At 47.7% G+C, this 18,784-nt stretch overlaps 1 protein-coding gene and 1 long non-coding RNA gene across 4 annotated transcripts in view; one reads left to right on the plus strand and one right to left on the minus strand.

Moving 5' to 3' along the window:
- Positions 1-18,784, minus strand: part of LOC144114188 (uncharacterized) — a 139,093-nt gene that overhangs the window by 97,875 nt on the left and 22,434 nt on the right. For 2 of the 3 annotated variants that reach the window (XR_013310970.1, XR_013310971.1), the window contains exon 2: positions 7,716-7,851. This is a non-coding gene — a long non-coding RNA (uncharacterized LOC144114188). Of the gene's footprint in view, positions 1-2,320; positions 2,442-7,715; positions 7,852-18,784 lie in introns of all 3 variants that reach the window. The other variant, XR_013310969.1, reaches the window with a different exon arrangement.
- The window catches only part of LOC144114186 (solute carrier family 23 member 1-like), a 93,772-nt gene continuing 89,202 nt past the window's right edge, over positions 14,215-18,784 (plus strand). The window contains exon 1 of the mRNA XM_077647763.1: positions 14,215-14,481. The gene's annotated coding sequence lies outside the window, so the exon portion shown is untranslated. The remainder of the gene's footprint in view (positions 14,482-18,784) is intronic.

The raw sequence follows: 18,784 nt of genomic DNA on the forward strand, positions 1-18,784 counted from the left end.
TTCTCTCCCTTTCTACCTTTCCTTATGTCTCTCACTCTGCCATTTTCTCATGCTTAAAGTACGAAACCCGACGGTAGACGGGTATCCTTGGTGATTACCGTGCCTGTGCAGACATTTGGCCACGCGTAAGAGAAAAGGTCTGCATTGAGAATGCGAACTATAATGGACGCCTTGCATTGCGCTTTAAGGTGTTGGCATACGTTGCTGAGCATGTGAGGGCGAGATGACTCCATGGATCAGTTTATTGGGGGCAAGTAAGTCGGCTCCGCGGTTTAGAGGAAGCCGTCGCTTAAGGGCAGCGGCGGAACTTTGTTCGGGCGGATGTTTTTCGGGCAGGAGCAGCAAGAGATGCAGAAGCCCAGCGCTGACATCATCTGGCACGACTTTGCGCGTAAACTCCAAGTGTGCCTGGTTAGCTTTCCGAACGTCGTTGGCGGGCCAGAGGCGTCCGCGCAGCTGCCCTCCGAATCGAACGACCTGTTTGTGGACATCGGACAGAAGAGTTGGCTGGACTTCTGTTATTTGGTCTGTGTTGTCGGCGGCGGGGGCTAGGGACAGCCTTCGTCGACGGTACAATCATTTTGTGTCAGAATGTGCTGCTTCTGCGCCCCCATTTGGAGATACCTCTTCACTGTTAGTCATCCCCCTCTGTTCGGCCGCCTTTGTTCCGGCCTCTTGCAACGCTTTTAAGCGGCTCGTTTTTCCGCCAATCTCAGTTTCGGTTCCACACTAATCGAAAGTGGCCTGTGCTTGGTTTCTTGCTGTTGATTCTTGTTGGTCTTCCGCCGCCTCCCACTGCATTTCCTTCTTTTCAACAACTGCACCTTGTTTGGCCACATGAAGGGTACGATGTTCCACCTCAGCGTGTGCTCCAAGGGAGCTGGCGAGCGCGGACAGTTGTCAGCAGCAACAGCTGCAGCGAAATTAACTTACGTGCATTGTACAGCTCACAACTAATATAACACCACACGTCTGGTTTTGTACCGTCGTCGGAGGCGTTCGTTCTTAAAAATGAATGTGCGACCAAGAATTCCTACATGAATTACAAATATTAAGGCCATGTGTAAGAGTGATGCTTAATATGTGCGTTTCGAATACGCCATATTATAAACACACATGCAATCACGATATTGTCTAATGCTTTATAATATTTAGGGCTGTCTGTCTTGCTGTGTAAGTATTTAGCATAGGGGTAAGCAAAAAAATATGGGTGAGAGTTTTCGCGCGCTGAGTGGGTATGTTCGTTATCCCCTGCGCTGAGGAACAGTGAATACGTGCCCACTTACCTATGTTCCTGTCTCATAAGATTATCGTGACCCTGCCGCTAGAGGGCTTACGTTTCTGGATGGTCAGTATGGGCGCAGACAGCAGTAAATGGAGGACTGCAGCAGTGAACGAACTGCATCGAGCGCCGCCTAGCCAGGCTATTTGGAAATGCAAACCACAACTTGCAAGTTCTTTACTTGCGGCCGAAGCTAACTGATATGACATTTTCAAACCGAACCGCTGTAGGTCACTGCTTCCTGAGTGTACGTTATGCAAGCATATGCGGACATTTTGGCAAGATAGCTGCGTGCATTAGCTCCACGGCAACCAGTAACCCAGAACTCCCCGCGTTTATCGCTACACATATTCACTACATTGAAGGGCCTGATTGCTGTCTCCTCGAATTTCTGCAACGAAAAGACGAAAAGGTGGTTTTACCACAGTAAACCGTGTTTTTTACGCAAATTGTTTAAATGGTGCTTTTACGCAGTTTAGAATAATATAAGGGACACAGCCAATCGGATTCTTATGCACCTTTTAGTGCTGCGCGTAATGTCACAATCTGCACGTCACCGTGTACTCGCCGGCTGTATTCCTCATGGTAGAGAATTAAGAGGAGGCGACACACAAGCTCCATGTGTGTGCGAATGTCCGTTCTGTCCTCTACCTGGTCTTTCGCGTAATTACTGCCGGCATTCGGGTTGTTTACGTAGCACTTGAAGAAAGCTGAATTGATTACTGTGTACACTCGGTTGGCAAGTATCTGCACACGCTGTTATGTACATATCAGGCCTTTAATTCGTTTGATACAGTGTGTCGCAAACCGGGCTCACATCAGTCGTACTCAACGACGGTCGTAGGTGCGAGGGCCTTTCATTTTATCCTGCGTACTAAACAAATAATTCGGTAAAACGGCTGTATCCGGTCAGCATCGTTAAGTTAGGATGCTCAGAATGAGCCTAATGTTTGGTAATGGCAAATTTCATTCAAAGGAAAACTTACACGAGAGAGAGAGGGGGGGGGGGCTCTTTAATGGAAAACAGAGAAAACTGACCAGCACTCAAAGAAGCTCACAGCACATCTTGCACCGCAGCGTTGCAGCAGGCGTTCGCTGCAATGGCGTCAGGCGAAGGGCAGTGTCTATGTCCATTCGATGGAGGGTGAGGAGCGAAGAGCTGAGCGGCGAAGAAAAGAAAAGGATGTGCCGTCACTTAACAAAGTTTGGTTACAGGAAGAAGGGAAATTTAGGGTAAGGACTCAGCTTTCGTGTGCCGTTTCCTTTTCTCCGCCCCAGCTTCATCCGAGCCCTCTAAGGCGCTACCATACTTGGGGACATCTAAAGCTCTTCGTTGAAGCTTCGTTCAAAAAGTTCCACCACTAATTACGAACATGTGCAGTATTTCTCACAAATATTCAGCCTATTAAGTTTTATACTGGGCGTTGCTGAGTGACTCCTTTAGCATTATCAGCGTTCAAGATCTCTCGAAGTTGAGATCAAGTCTCGTAGTGCCCACTTCGAAGCTTGGGATTTTCAGCGGTGTTACTCCCCTGTCACACGGTCAGTCTCCATGCCTATTGAGTCAATGACCATTCAGCTCCACACGGCGGACTTCAATGATCATTTAGCAGCTAGCATACGATTGGACAGGTGGCGCTATGGGTAGCAAAAATTAAGGAAAGATACGAAGTGAAGCAGAAGCAGTGACGCAGGACCAACTCTCTCTTTTTTTACTTTTTTATGACTATGCTTCAGAGTTAAAGCTGTACGCTCCTTCCTGAGTTTTTTCTCCATGTTTACATATGGCCACCGGACTTTCCGCGGAGTGGTCATTTTGGCTACCAAAGAGAAATTACTTATTGAACCTGTTAATGTAATCTAAAATTATTTAATTAAATCAAAGATAGTTTTCTTGATTTCTGGTTTTTATGTCTTGTTTTTTCAACGTATGATGAGTGCAAGGCTATTCTCAGTAGCCCTTGAGATTCCAATGGCTATTCGCGAACCCCCATTGAGTCGGCGCCTTTCGAGTTCAATGGTCACTGAAAACCGCCATGTGGCACTGGCCCATCCGCACTGAGTTCAATGCCCATCGACTGAACGGGCATTGAAAATTTCCTTGTCACAGGGCATTAGAGTGCCCTCCTACATGACGTAAAAGCAAACAAACCCCTGGGGCTGCATATTTTTCACTAAGCTCTACATCACACGTGCTTTTTTCTGCCGATGGGCTAATTGGTATTCGTAAGTTCGCACAAATTCGTAAGATTGCAACTCTCGTTGCAGCATGCCGTATGCGCCCGAATAAACACCTCTAATCCGGAATGTAGCACTCACATTTGCGGGCCTATGATACAAGATCGTATAGGGGTAATGCTAGACATCACAAATTTCAACTACCGATAGTTAGTTGTACAACTTTTGTCCATAAAGTTCCGAGACTGAGTGCATTAAACATTCGTTTAACATTGAAATCATTTGTGCAGCACCCCTTCGAAATAGCCTCCCTTGCAGTCTATAGACAGCTTCCAACGCTTCTTGAGGTCTTGGAAACAGCTGGAAAACGCTTCTTTTGGCAGCGCTGTCAGCTCCTTTGTCGTGGCGTCTTGAATGGCCTCCACACTCCCTATCCAGGGACCTTTAGGGCTCTCTTCACACAAGGAAACAGGAAAAATCGCATGGGGAGAGGCCAGGCGAGTATAACGGATGGGGAAGTACAGTAACGCTGTGCTTGGCGAGAAATTTTGTCACGCTGAGAGCAGTCTGCGGCCTTGCGTTATCGTGGAGGAGGCTACATTGCCCAGATGCCCATAGGTCAGGGCGACGGCTTCGCAGTGCATCACGCATGTGTTGGAGCACATGAATATAAAACTCCTGATTCACCGTCTGCCATTGTGGGACAAACTTGTGGTGTATGACACCTCTGGCACCGAAAAAACTATCAGCATCGCTTTGTTTTGGTGTTCTGTCGCCAAACTTTTCTCGACGCCGTAGAGCTTGGGGACCGCCATTCGGCGCTCTGCCTCTTTGAGGATCGTATTGAAAACACTACGTTTCGTCTTCAGCAATGATGCTGTCGACGAATGCAACATCCTTCTCTGCCCCGGAGAGCAAATCAACGCTCACTGATGCCCGCGTGTCCTTCTGGTCGGTGTGAAGGAGTGCGGCACAAGTCTGTCATTCAGCTTTCGTTTCCTCAAGTTCTCACGCAAAATTTGGTGGCATGTTGTCTTACTAATGTCGACAGCATCTGATAGCATGCGGACTGTAATAGTGCGGTCTTGCTGTACGATCTCCTTGATCCGAGCCACGTTGTTTTCATTCCGTGAGGTTGAAAGGCGCCCCCGCCTTGTGTCGTCTTCCACCGGCGTTCTCCCCGAAGCGAACCTCTTGTGCCACTACTCGAAAACTCGCGCCCGCGATAATGTCTCGCTGCCGTAAGCGTCACGAAGGAGCTCATACGTCTGTGTGGCTGTTTTGCCAAGCTTCACACAGAGTTTTATGTTTACACGCTGTTCGAGGTGGACATCCATCTCTCCACATTCACTCAGAGTAGAATGCGCAAACGACTAGTGACAACGTACATTTCTACCTGTAGTGCCACCTAGCGGTTGCTACAGCAATTGACATAAATAGCTCAGGTTAGCCCGAAAAAATGGCGCTACACATACGCACTAATATTTGTTTTGGGGAATCATTTATAGAGAAGAAAATAAATAAGTCTCGAAACTTTACGGACAAAAGTTGTATATTCCGAGCGCGCATAAGTTCGCTTGCGCAGTTCTGATCAGCTTGAAGTTTTTTTTTAAAGGAGCTAACACAATCACAGCTCACAAACATTCTATTTACAGGCTTGAATGTTAGGCTAGCTTACCTAGAATGACTTACTAATTTACTCAGCGCAAAGGGCATCTGCAGATATTCTTTGCCTGCCGGTATACATGTCCTAATCGCTTATTTACATAGCCGAGCATATCGGATGGTGAAGACACCCGCTCACGGGTTATAAAACAGAATCTTCATTTTAGTGTCGCCCCGCCGCGGTGGCTCAGTGGTTAGGGCGCTCGACTACTGATCCGGAGTTCCCGGGTTCGAACCCGACCGCGGCGGCTGCGTTTTTATGGAGGAAAAACGCTAAGGCGCCCGTGTGCTGTGCGATGTCAGTGCACGTTAAAGATCCCCAGGTGGTCGAAATTATTCCGGAGCCCTCCACTACGGCACCTCATCTTCCTTTCTTCTTTCACTCCCTCTTTTTCCCTTCCCTTACGGCGCGGTTCAGGTTTCCAAAGATATATGAGACAGATACTGCGCCATTTCCTTTCCTCAAAACCAATTATTATTATTATTATTATTATTATTATTATTTTAGTGTCCTCACCAAACTCGTACTTTAAAACGGGAATCACACAGAACCCGGTTGTTTCAAAAGTTTAGATATAGGGCTTCACAAGTGCACTACGCATTTCTGAGGTGCCCAGTGTTCTAAACACCAGGACACGTCTTTACTGTTTTCACGACGCTTCCGTTACGACATCTCGGCTGCCGGAGAATGAGTTCCGGCGGGTCTGCGCGTAACCTTCGTCGCCATCCGGGTTCCATGGGCTCCGGAATCGACAGGCCTTTTTCGGCGTCGCTGAACGATACCGTCGCGGATCAGGAACGTATATACGGGCGCCAGCAGTATATTTCTAAGCTCATTGAAAGTTACTGCAACCGTCGTTCTTTCGTTCGTGGACGCAAGCTGGGATTCGCGGCTGCGCAGCAGTGGTGGCAGAAGGTCTTGCTGACGCACCTTCGCAAGCGCCACACCGGCACTGCCCGGACAGGGAGACTATAAACGAGCCTGAGAACTTCTTTTACGTCTCACGTCTTTCGACACACGGCGACTGGGTCGTTTGTCTTGCCCTTTCGTCGCGTCCGCCCTCTGCAGTCATCATTCAGTCGGTGGGCGACTTATACCGGCTACGCAAGATAGCGAAGCCGTGTCGGCCTCCTTTCCCCCCTCGCCATCTTCATATCAGCTTGCTCGGGGGGAATACATTAAGCCCGAGGCGTTTATCCCTTAATCGCTTGATTAGATTACTGCAGCCGTCATTCCGCTCTACACTGCCTTCCTGGCCCCGATTGTGGCTGGCCCCCTTCGCGCGAGATGGTTTCGCTTCGCTTTCCTTGTTGCTTCTCCTCCCTGCGCGAAGACAGGAATCATTTCTGCTTGAATGAACTTCTCTCAGGGCATCCGGAAGAGAGGACGCAGGGAAAAGAAAAGAAGGAATGATATCGGAGAGAGAATCGGATAGGCTTGTAATGATGATTCTTCCCTCTGCGTTCATCATCCGCGCCTTTGTATTTTTGTGGGGCTTCATACGCGTCCCTTGTCGTGAAATACAAATAAAGGAAAGACCTGCGAAAGTGGCGTTGTCCGATTAGGAGTCCTCGTGAGTGCCTGGAGCACAAAAATAATGGTCGAGATGGGCCGAAGGGTGATCAAGGAAATGAAAGACAGGGTGGGGGAGGAAGCTTACGATGGGGAAAGCCGCTCCTGAAAAGAGTGCCCGCATAGATCACAGATCACGCCTTTGAGCTGATTTTATAAGGAAAAGAACTCGTGTAGCTCAGAGGTGTGTAGAATGCAGCAATTTCAACGAAGCCTGATCGACTAATCTGAGAAAATTTGATCAAGCGAAGTGAGGCAGTTCCTCTTCCAAGAATATAATAGGCTTTGGTTTGAATATGTATACCTTTGAATCATTCTTGTTAAGCCAATCTCGGTGTTAGTTTTATTTAATGTAATCATGAATCTGCATGTAATTTTTTGTCGTAACGGTTCACTTCGCGTGACTAAAAATAGAGCCGGACCACTGGCCATTCCTTTTACGAAGAGACAATTTTCGGCTATGACACACTACGACCGCAACGCGGTTAAACACCAGATAAAGTGCCTTATGCGGTGTGCCAAGCAAAGCTATAGACACAGTATACCAACGCGTCAATGGCCGCTGACCGCGAGCGTTGCTAACGCTGGCCCTGACGCTCTTGCTCTCCAGCCCGTTACTGTAAGCGCAAAAAAAAAAGACAAGAAACCCAGGAAGTGAGCTTCGCTGCCAACGGGGGTGTTTCAGGGCTTCAGTGATGCAACCTAAGTTAGGGAAAGAGCTACACAGCACCCTTTCTCATTTTCTGGAAGTGTGGGTGATCTGAAAATGCTTACTGCCACCTCAGTTGGGTCTTTACTCGCCTGCTCTTGGCTTTGATGTCAGATGTCAGCGACTTAGACCATTCGTACCTTTTCGTCACATCTTTGGTATCAGGAAGCGGTGGTCAAAAGTGACCCGTGCACTTTAATGAATGTAAGCTCGCTTTATTGCTGCAATAGCCAATACTGCCGTACGAAAACAAATGTGATATCATCGTATTTCCGAACTACAAAAATAAAACCGGTTGCGGAACCCACCTTCGGTCGCTCCTCAGTGGTGCCAAAGGCATTGCTTAGAGCATGCCACCCGCAGGGTTCAGTACAGCTTATTACAGCTTGAACACTTCTTCACGGGCTTCAATTTCACCTCACAGATCCCAGGATGAACGCTTGCCTGCAGTTTGCACATAAACATGATCACTTCCAACGGCGAGTCAAGTGTAATGCGGGCTGCACTGAGGAGCATGGGATAAGGTGGTTTTGGGTCAGGGAAGAGTCATATAATAGTGCAGTGTTGGTATTTGTAGGTCGAGTGACCACTGTAAGCAACAGTGCGTGTGTAAGTATGTGTGTATGTTACGTGCGCGCTATTAATACCGTTTGCGCAAGCAAGTAAAACATGTAATTTAGCCCCATCAGCGCCAGCGCTTTACGTCTTCATAGGTTATTCATGCATACAAAAAAGCATACCACAGATAAGTGTTCGTGTGAACAACAGCACAGCCATACACTGCCTAAGAAACATTCACAAGTAGCACATATGCAGGGTTGCCGCTGGCATTTGATAAATAGAGCTAAAACCAAAACCAAGGTCAGAAATAGCCGGAAATAGCCATGACATGCATTTGTGATACTAAGTATGCCGCCAAGATCAAATATACAGGAATAAATGCACAGACGTTCGGCTCTTCTCACATTCTCGCTCACTTTGAAAAAAACATTGACAGAGCGAGTGCTACGCTTATTTTGTGGCAACTACTGGGTATGTACACCACCCATCAAAAGTATACGGCCCAACGGGTTTGCTTGTGAGTCCTTCTGTATGCCTTGTTATGCATCTTCAGCGTCAGTAAGCTCTCGAAAGAGGAATGACTTTGCATCCTCAATCCTAGCTGGTGTCTGCCAACAATGATATTATGCCATATAAGCCACATTTTACTCAAAAAAAGGAATATTTCTGTTAAATACTTAGTCTTCCCTGACACACACATACACACACACACACGCACACGCACACACGCACACACGCACACGCGCACACGCACGCGCACACACGCACACACACGCACACACGCACACACACACACGCACGCACACGCGCACGTACACGCACTACCAAAGAGCATGGTGGAATGTTCCTTTTTTAATTTCTGGCGTTGATCATTGGGAGATTACTGGCGTAATAATTCTTAATTAATTAAGAATTAAGTGTGATTAATATTTCTATATATCTATGATTTCACTATAGCAATACATATATCCACAAATCTCCTGTCGACTGGCTTGCTTTTTTTTGCTATTAACATTTTTGCTACGGTCAAAAGCGTTCTAAGGCAGCCTCACTGCTCGCTGCAACCGATGGAAAAAAATTGAAAGATTTTGCTACACATCGGAAGAATGGACCATTAAATTCAATATTTCCGTAAGAGTACGTTACAATTTCTCAATATTCAAAATTTTCTCCAAGAATGTTGGACATTAGATAACTGGTTAGAAAGCAGAAGAAAAAACAACCTCATTCCGCCGGTGGATCCGAACCCACCTCCTCCGAATTTCACGTCCGGTGCTCTACGAACTGAGCTATGGCGACGGCTGTTCAGTCTTCTGCAGCACCGCGCAAGCGTCAACCAGCCGTAAGGTGAGCGCTTCACTATGGCGCTAAGCAGTGAAAAGAGCGAGAATGAACGCGTGCGTACAAGGGTCTGCTACCTCGGCACGAGCACGACGCTGCCACAACCGCTATCTGCTTCTCTGCCACTGCAAGATGACAGCTGTGTCATCGCACCAAAGAGCAGTGCACGAGTGCATGCGCAAGTGCTCGATCTGGAGTCCCGTATGTGGCAAGCTTTGCATCTCCTGTCACATGTGTTTTCAATCCACAAACGATGACAATGCTGCTGCTGTTGTGCAAATTAGAGGTAGTATATCCCTGGGTGTTTTTTTCCTTTTTTAGTCACCACAAGCGCGTTGCCACCTCGTGTACCAGAAGAAACAAAAAACCGCATTGTAGGATTGCCGCTAGGCTGCAAATAACAAACAAAAATAGCTAGACAACTTGGCGTCATACGCAAAACATTTAACCGAAAAAAGCGCCAAAAGCGCTGTCTTTTTTTGTATAAAATATGTTCAAACACACCTACACAGTGATGACAGTGCGTGAATAAAAGACATGAGACGTCAATGAAAGTTTTTTTTCTTTTATTATGTCGCCTAGTTTTGTTGCTTTGCACGTTTTACTCATTACATTCTGGTGCACGCGATATATAAGGACATTTACTGACAAAAAAAAAATCCCTTGACGTTTAGCCTTGTTGTAATGCGAATTTAAGCTACATCTGCGATGCTACGAAATGTTCATGCCAGACAGAGCGTTCAGTTACCCTGGGTAGGGGCCGGTGATGCCTGTACCGTTTATGCCGCTACGCCGCATTTGCGCCACGGTAAGCTCTAGCGAATGCCTTTATCTGAGAGCGCTGAGTAGCCGAGTGCAGTAACCAGGCATGAGGTGTACGTCACGGCCAGTTGGGTACTACCGGGCTTCACGTCACGTCGTGATTCGAAGGTCCAGGCTGACGTCATGGATTTTCGCGCTTCGCTTTAATTTTGAACCTTCTGCTTTGCTTTGCTTTATGGGGGTTTAGCGCCCCAAAGCGACGCAGCCTATGGGGGATGCCGTAGTGAAGAGCTACGGAAATTTCGACCACCTGGGGTTCTTTAATGTGCACTGACATCGCACAGTACACCGGCCTCTAGAATTTCGCCTCCATCGAAATTTGACCGAAGCGGCCGGGATCGAACCCGCGTCTTTCGGGTCAGCAGCCGAGGGCCATAACCACTGAGCAACCGCGGCGGCAGTTCGGAACCTTTGCTGCGGTTCAACGCACACGTGACGCACTATCGCGCTCCCCTTAAGCCGTTTGCCTCGCTGCGTCTGTCACACCGCGCTCAGATGACCGATATGACGCAGGCGTCCAGCGTAATCGGACGGCGTCGCCAACGTCGGCGGCGTGATCTGGCCGACCGCGCCAGGTACATCTGTCGCTGTGAAATGCAGCCCCATGCGATCATGTCAGCTTGGCCAGGAAGCCGACCACCGGGTTAACCATAGCAGACGCTGTGGCGTTCTCGTGGGAAGAGACCGACAGAAGGCACCAGCGGTGGAGAAAATTCTCGCTCGTTTCACCTCTGCGTGCAGTGGGCCTCTTCGATTCACCGACTGTCCGCTTGCGGACCGCGACTTTTGCTCTGGTTGCAAACATCGCCCTGATCACTTGGTCTAATCTCCAGAAGCTGTTTGCGGATTCACCCCCGGAAGCCGGGCTACCCCACTGTCTCCGTTTTCGTCTGCTATTCACTGAGCATCGCTGTGAAGGGCTCGATATAGTGTGACCAAGCTACTCGCCATGATACCTCAATGACCTATCTTTACCCGCGAGTGCCGCAGTGCAGGCTAATAAGAGACCCTGGGAAAGCTGTGTTCCGAAGTATGCGCACTCTCGAGAAGCCATCACTCACCGCGACGCAGGAGCGAGAGCTCAGTCTTTCCTCATCGGCACAGCCCGTACGTTAACCTCATGTCGTCAAACAGCAACAGATGTGCAAAGGCCGAACATTAGAGGGGTGATTGATTCACTCATTCTCGCGAACGGAGTACGACATGCTTAAACGCCAAGCACGTTCGAAAGCGTGAGTGCACTCCGTCCGCCGCAAACATCGCCGAGCACACGCAGGTGGTCGCGGCACTCAAGCGGCATCCCTTCACTGCTTATGGCTCATGGTTTAGGGGGGTTTAATGTCCCAAAGCGACTCAGGCTATGAGGGACGCCGTAGTGAAGGGCTCCGGAAATTTCGACCACCTTGGGTCCTTTAACGTGCTCTGATATCGCACAGCATACGGGCTTCTCGAATTTCGCCTCCATCGAACCCTTCACTGCGAATAATTTATCTACACGTCACACGACCCCGCGATGGAATAATCAATTGCGAGAACTTAACGCATAACGTGATCATTGTAATCAATGCTGGGGCAGCGCACCCGACAGCACGTCGGGATTTCTGTGTTTCGAAAAATACTGATGTTGCGAGCTTATTTTTATGTCATTAGGAAACTTGAAAGCAGACCACACCCAAAAGCTTCGCTTTCCTCGTTAGCACAGTGGAACCAGCATGATCGCGACCGTAAGTTTGACACGGCGAAGGTACCGCGTTGGAAAACACTGAAGGCCATTGCAAAAAAAAAATCACAAACGCTTTGCCTAATCGCTTACAAACGTTGGTTTTAGCGAAAGGCTGTATACCGTGGGGTCGTAACCATATTGTTCACGTCAGCATGTTCAACGTTCACTGTCGTGTTTGTAGGTACCAATGAGGACGAAGCGCTAGCAACGCTGTGAAGTGTACTTCTTTGGGGGGCAGCTAAGGTACATTTCTCGGTGCGCTCTGCCACTTTCACCAACACCCGTGCCGACAGGAGGGAGTTGAAAGAAATAGGGGAAAAATGACGCGCGCCCTGAGCATCCGCTTCGGACGAAGAGTCAATGGCGGCTGCTTCAGCAGCAAAGACACCACTTCCCAATCCCCCTTCCCACCCTCCGCTCCGCTGCGCCCACGCCGCCGCTCAGATGCGTCACACCATAAAGACGACCCAGGCAGCGCAAAGCGCGTAAACGCCGCAGGCGTAGACGGCGAAGGCAGCTTGAGGCACGCGCAGGGAGCGCAGCGCATTCTTGTTTACGACTTACTGAAGCCCAACATGGTTGAGTTCCCTATAACAGATAAAACGTTCACGGCATGTGATAGCAGCTTCATGCATACGAGCGGCTTGACTTGCGATCTTAGCGTTGAGGCTTTAAATCCACCGATAAAATACACAGCTCGGGGAAACGCGAACCTAGCGAACAAAATGACCTCGACAACACGAGCAAACACTCCTTTCTGAGCTTTTAACGGGTCCGTAGGGTCCGTATGTGCAGGGTCCGTAGGAATTAACTAAGGAAAAGACCTGCTTGTAAAGGCTAAACATCCACTATTTCCCGGCGCCCAATATCGTCCGGCTCAGTGCGACCCGCACTACAAGCGCAACTTTCCCACGTAACCGACGTCTGCTAGCTGCTGGGGTCCAAGCCTTTTGACAGCCCCAAACACACCGCGAACTGCCAGAGGCGAAATACGAACGCGTTTCCGGCAACTTTCAGACCGATGGGAGGAACTTCCGGGTGCCCGAGAAAATCGAAGTCAGCAAGTAGTCCCGGACTGAAAAGCGAAGACGCGAAACGTTAAGGCGCCGACATGCGCGTGTACGACGCACGCGCGGTGCCATTAAACAACTGGTCGGGTGTACATACGTGACGCGTATGCCAAAATTGGTGCGTCCGCGAGCCACTACAGCAGGCTGCGTGCTGGTGAAAGTTCTATAGTAGCGTTCTTTACAAAGTTTTGGAGGCAACAACTGACGACGACGAAACACACTTGCATGCCACTTAAAGCACTGGAGTGCCGATGCCATATGGTCCCCATTACATGGCAGAGAAAGAAGTCGGGTTTTTTTCGGAGTGGCGTCCAGACTTTTGCAAAGACTGTGTCCATACTTACTTGTGCACCCGTTACACTAGTACAGGTGGGTCCGCGACAGGACAATACACAGAACACAACAATATATAAACTGCATGACATGCAACGTGTTGTTGAGCTACATTTTTGCACGCATTAGCTTCACTGCTTATATCGTTCTGGTCTCTTGCACTTGTTCAAAGCGAAAAATTAGATGCGACAAAAGCACTAGCCTGCACCGTGAGCATGCAAGCCACCGTAACAAGTTACTCTCTGTTCTCCTGAGTGCGCATGCGCAGCTGTGGCGTTTTCGCGCAGTAATATAGCCCGAAGCCAAATCTAGGTTACAGTTTATAATGGAAGGGAATGCGTACAAAGACGCATTATCGTCTCGGAGCAGCACAACGTTTAACAGGTAAAAGTGAGCACGTTCCTTGGTGTCCAGGTTGGTCGCTCCGTTGGCTGGTTACCTTTCACAACCATGGTTGGGTTTCTTATTCATGGCTATCTAAAAGAAACATTTTAGTGTGGTATGTTATGTGGAATTAAGGAGTAACGGCGGGCTCCTGATTGTCTTTTTTCGACCACCTGGAGCTAGCTAAAGCGAACCCTACTCTCCACACACACGCCCCTGCTTAACGTTATGGAGCTTACCGTCGGCACAGCTTTCTAGTTAAGCCGTAGCAGTTTCACGTGCAAAGCATGCGTGTTATATGTCGGTGCGCTTCACCAGAGAAAGCGGTGCGGCCATTGCCAGACACGCAAAGCTCCGCGAGAGAAAGCCCGCCAGCAGTGGAAAAGACCCCAGATAGTGGCAATGAAACGGGCAGTTATCAGGCAATACGACTACTAGAGGTTTCCAAGCATTATCTTAGCACCACCGTGAGCCCTGCCAGACAGCTATTATAACCATAAACGTGAACAGCACCAATTCGGTCAACGTTTTCGTAGAGACAGGCTTTGGGTTGCTCCCGCGGTTGAGTCCATTATCTGCGTTTGCGCCTGCATGAGCAGCTTGGCGGTGGCGTGTCGCTAATCGGCTGCCGCCAATTAGCTGCGGGGGCACGGGGTGAGGGGACAAACGGTAGTCCGCTCAATAACCCCCCCCCCCCCCTTCCCTCACCCCGCCCCCACTTGCGGATCGCGGTTGGCATAGATAGCACTGGTCCCACTCCTTCACACTCACGACCTCCGAGGGAGCACTTGGGCCTTGGGCGCCTCGTCACCGTCCTGCCTGGTGGTTTCTAGCGTGAAGGTAAGCCTTGACACTGCAGGCTCCAGTAGGAATCTTTTCAATTAAAATAAAACTAACTGGTCGGGAGAAATTTCTTCTGCCAAATTCTTCTGTGATTCCTTTTTTGAGTGCACAGCTAAAATGAAACCTCAACACCAAAAACTACTCATGAGAAAACCATACAGACCTTGAACAGATCTTTTACATTACGTTGTAAGAGATCTTTTCAGACGTATCTTAAAATATGAGTATATCCAGTTTGGCACTTAAAGAACTCCTATTATTCGTACTCTTTTTTCTTACTTCTAATTATGCGTTCCTAGTAATAATACCAATTTAGAAAATCTTGTTCATTCCATCCGCCTTCTGAGGCGATCCTTGAGATTTCTTTTCTTCTCACTGCTTTACCCAGCGTACCTTTGGTTATTACAGCGTGCGGAGTTGGGGAAGACAGCTGGCAAGGAACCTATGCAGCCGACTCGGGGCTTCTAACCAATAGCGTGGAGGCAGTACAATTAACGACAAAAGCAACTGCCTCCTAAATATTTTTCTGCCTACAATACTATTGAAGACACTACCTTGAGGTCGGGAATGCGTATGGCAAGGCCAGCCGTTCTTTAGCACTGTTTGAAAGGTCAATGCTGCGTATGGCAGTGCCGATGGCGTTCTTTTAGGAGTTTAAAAACCCCAAATTCTCTGACAGCTCTTCTCCAGGCTCCTGCAATAATAGCGGCGGAGACCTCGTAGATAATGAGCCAGAGTGCATTTTTTTTATCCCTGCATTCAAATTTGTCTAAGTATGCGATTTCGGGTCCAAATGACGGCAAATGCGATTATTTGCGTCGTCACTGCTGATATTTCAGTATCTCGGGCAGCATGAACCTCCACTAATAGCTTTTATTGACAACCAGCTTATTTCTTGGCTGGACAGCGTTAAATTGTGTCCCATTTGCTTCAAATGCTGGCAAGCGGAAAACAGTGAACCAACGTGCCCTAAATTTGCGTGCTGAAAACTATCGTACCAACAAACAAATCATTCAGTGTGTTTTTATCTTTAGCTAATAGGCACCCTTGGTGTTCTGGGTGTTTTTACAAGCGTTACAAGTATCTCCGGGAAGAAGCCGCGTAAATTCCTTGAAAGTCTTACAGCGTGGGCTGTAGAGCACCAAAAGGCAAAATTTATTGGCGGCATTCGACGAAGAGCCTATTTACTGGCAGCAGCGGATCAGAAAAGCCAGCTTCTCGACGTTAGGTGCGCATCCAGGAATCCACAAACGCGGAAAACTATACCATTTCGCTAAGGCTCGAACAAGATACGGGTGTGATTCTTTGGACGCGAATAGGCTTCTTTCTAGACCTTCCTTTTTGTCCAGTGTTGTTCTCGTTACAGCACGGCATGTTTACGTTCCTAAAAAGGTGTGAGGTATTTTAGATTGTACACTTTCATCAATGCTTTCATCTCTGCATCGAAATTGTTAGGAACTGTACTTAATTACACTCAATGATTTCATTTATGGACAGCTGACTTCGTGTGCTTGAGCTGTGTCTCCGCTTTGAAGCATTGGATAGTAGCGGAACAGTCCGAAAGACTTTCGATCACCTTAAAATGTTCTAAGTGTACCGGAATCTCAATACGGGAGTTGTTTTTGCCTTTGATGTCCACTGAAATTCGGCAGCCGTGGTCTCGAATGTAACCCGCGAACTCGTTCTCTGCAGCGAAATTGCATAAAACTGATCCGCTTTTGCTCGGAAGGGGTAACTTTTCAGTGTTGCATTTAATTCGTCATATACACAGTTCAACTTTCGATTTATTCTGATTTAAATAAAGCTGCTCTTTATGCAAAACAAACGGCGTTTAACAGCATTACACGCTGCCAATTTCAGAGCTTCGCAAAACTGAAATCAGAAGTCAGAAATGTCTTGCACTATTCAATCCTCCGTTTTGCAGAACAAGTTTCATGAAGACAGGGCTCGAGCATTTGGCATAAGAAATGCGTTCTGAAGGGGGGGGGGGGGGGGGGAGTGTTAAAAAAAGTGAATACATCCGAAGTGATGATTGCGAATAAAAAACGAGTACAAAAAAAGGCAGAATTGAGAACAATGTGCTCGAAGATATGTATTCAGGGATTAGACTCTTCGGCTTCTGTGTTTTCAAAATTCAGCGGAATTTTTCGGTGTTTATTTCAGAACGCAGGTTTGGTTGTTTTTCTGCGATTTTTTTTCCACTGATAAATTATGGTTGTTGTTGTTGTTGTTGTTGTTTTTTCGGGGATATAAGGTGGCATTCCTGTGCCGTAAAAAGTTACTTAGAGGCAATCTTAGCCTCGTTCTGAGGACGAACCGTCGATCTGCCAATAATTAGCGCGAAAAATAGTCGTACTTAGTTCTGCTTCCAGAAGGAAGTGTTATCGCCGTTAAAGAAAGAGTAAGGAAGGTTAAATGACGGAGCCGTCAGACAAAACCGCCAGTGAAAGCTTGATGAAATTAACGGCGGCGCAACAAGGACACTTACAAGAAAGAGACACCACACGCGCACAGGACACTAACAAGAAAGAGACACCACCAAGGACGCCACAAGTGTCCTTCCTGCGCCGCCGTTCATTTCATCATGCACCAACTCGCCCTTCAGGCCGTTGTTCTGATGTGAAAGTTTATTTTAAAACTGGTGTTGTCATGTCACCTTTAGGTTGCTGCACTGGATTGAGTGAGGGGGCGTGGCAGCTGAACATTGTCTGTGTACTGTCAGCTGTGACTAACTGGCCCTGAATCACCGCGGTAGCCAGAACATGACACTTTAACGTGACGCAATTATGCATAGTTTCACGTTGGTGTCATTATTCCTGTATGAGGTGGAGGAACCTACTTAACCCAATAACTGCCCTAAGCAAGTAATGACAGTGAACAAACTGCGCTTCGCGAGTAGACGGCGAGTATGGGGAGCCTCCTGGTCTGGAGAGGTGTGTAAGGTAACGGAGCAGTGCCTAAAATGTAGAATGGCGCTATTTAATCCAACGATACCACCCTCCCACCATGCTCCTAACTTCCATAATTTAATTTTTCTCCCTCACATGCATGTGCAGTACAGTAACAAGAACAATGTTTTTGTCGCTGACAAACAGTAACTAACAAACCACTAACAAACAGTAACAGGTTAGGTTAGGTTAGGTTTGTGAGTAGTTTGTTAGTTACTGTTTGTTAGTAACAGAAACACTGTAAGCCGCCACGGTGGTTAAGCGGTTATGGCCCTCGGCTGCTGGCCCGAAAGACGCGGGTTCGATCCCGGCCGCGGCGGTCGAATTACGATGGAGGCGAAGTTCTAGAGGCCTGTGTACTGTGCGATTTCAGTGCACGTTCAAGAATTCCAGGTGGTCCGAAATTTCCGGAGCCCTTCACTACGGCGTCTCTCATAGCCTGAGTCGCTTTGGGACGTTAAACCCCCATAAGCCAAACCAAAAACATTGTTTTTGTTACTGTACTGTACTGTTACTGTTACTGTACAGTAACAAAAACAATGTTTTTGTTACTGTATTTAAAGCTTAACTTTTCAAATGCTTGTTTGCATGGACTAAACGACTCAGTTGAGGTTACAATCTGTGGCAGCTTTTCCCGCAGCTTTATTACAAAGACGAAAATTACAGCGATGTTGGAATCAATTGCGCGGCTAATACAATGGACGAAATTGACGGCAGTGCGATCCTTGTTAGCGATTTGGGAGCTTTATAGGAGCTGATCACGATGATATGATTCAGTTATTAGTTACGTGTAGCAGCGGTACTTAAAGCATGATGTTTCGAACTGATTGTTAAACACTGGATGCGCAAATACGACTGAATCGCCATATTTGCTGCTGAATAGTGATATTTTTCGACTCACTAAGAAAGAAGGCTGTGTTGTGAGCCACATGAGCAGAGTGCACACCTAGTGGCATAAGTCAGTTCATAAACTGCGGCTGTGTAGGTGGGTGTGAGTGCATAAAGGAGGGGCGTAACTTTAGTAGCCCGTTCAATGAGTAAATTTGTTCGACCTTACAAAAAAGTGATTTTTGTGTATATGTTAAAGACGCTTCTGTGAACATGCTCGTGCCATGACAGCCGAGAGTAGAGATGTACACCCAAAACTGCTCCTCTTTAGCGCTTGTAATTTTTTTTCATATAACTGAACAATGCTTGCGTTTCCTGTTCTTGTGTTTCTCAGTGGAAAAACTCTGTTACTGGTTTTTGTAACGTTCCCGAACCGTTTGTTAACCTCTAATTGGAGCGAGAAATATCATTAGGCTTAATTTTGCCCATAATTCAATTCTGTTTCTTTACTGCTGTTACAAAGA

This window comes from Amblyomma americanum, chromosome 1 (genome assembly GCF_052857255.1).
Source record: "Amblyomma americanum isolate KBUSLIRL-KWMA chromosome 1, ASM5285725v1, whole genome shotgun sequence".
Lineage (NCBI taxonomy): Eukaryota > Metazoa > Arthropoda > Arachnida > Ixodida > Ixodidae > Amblyomma > Amblyomma americanum.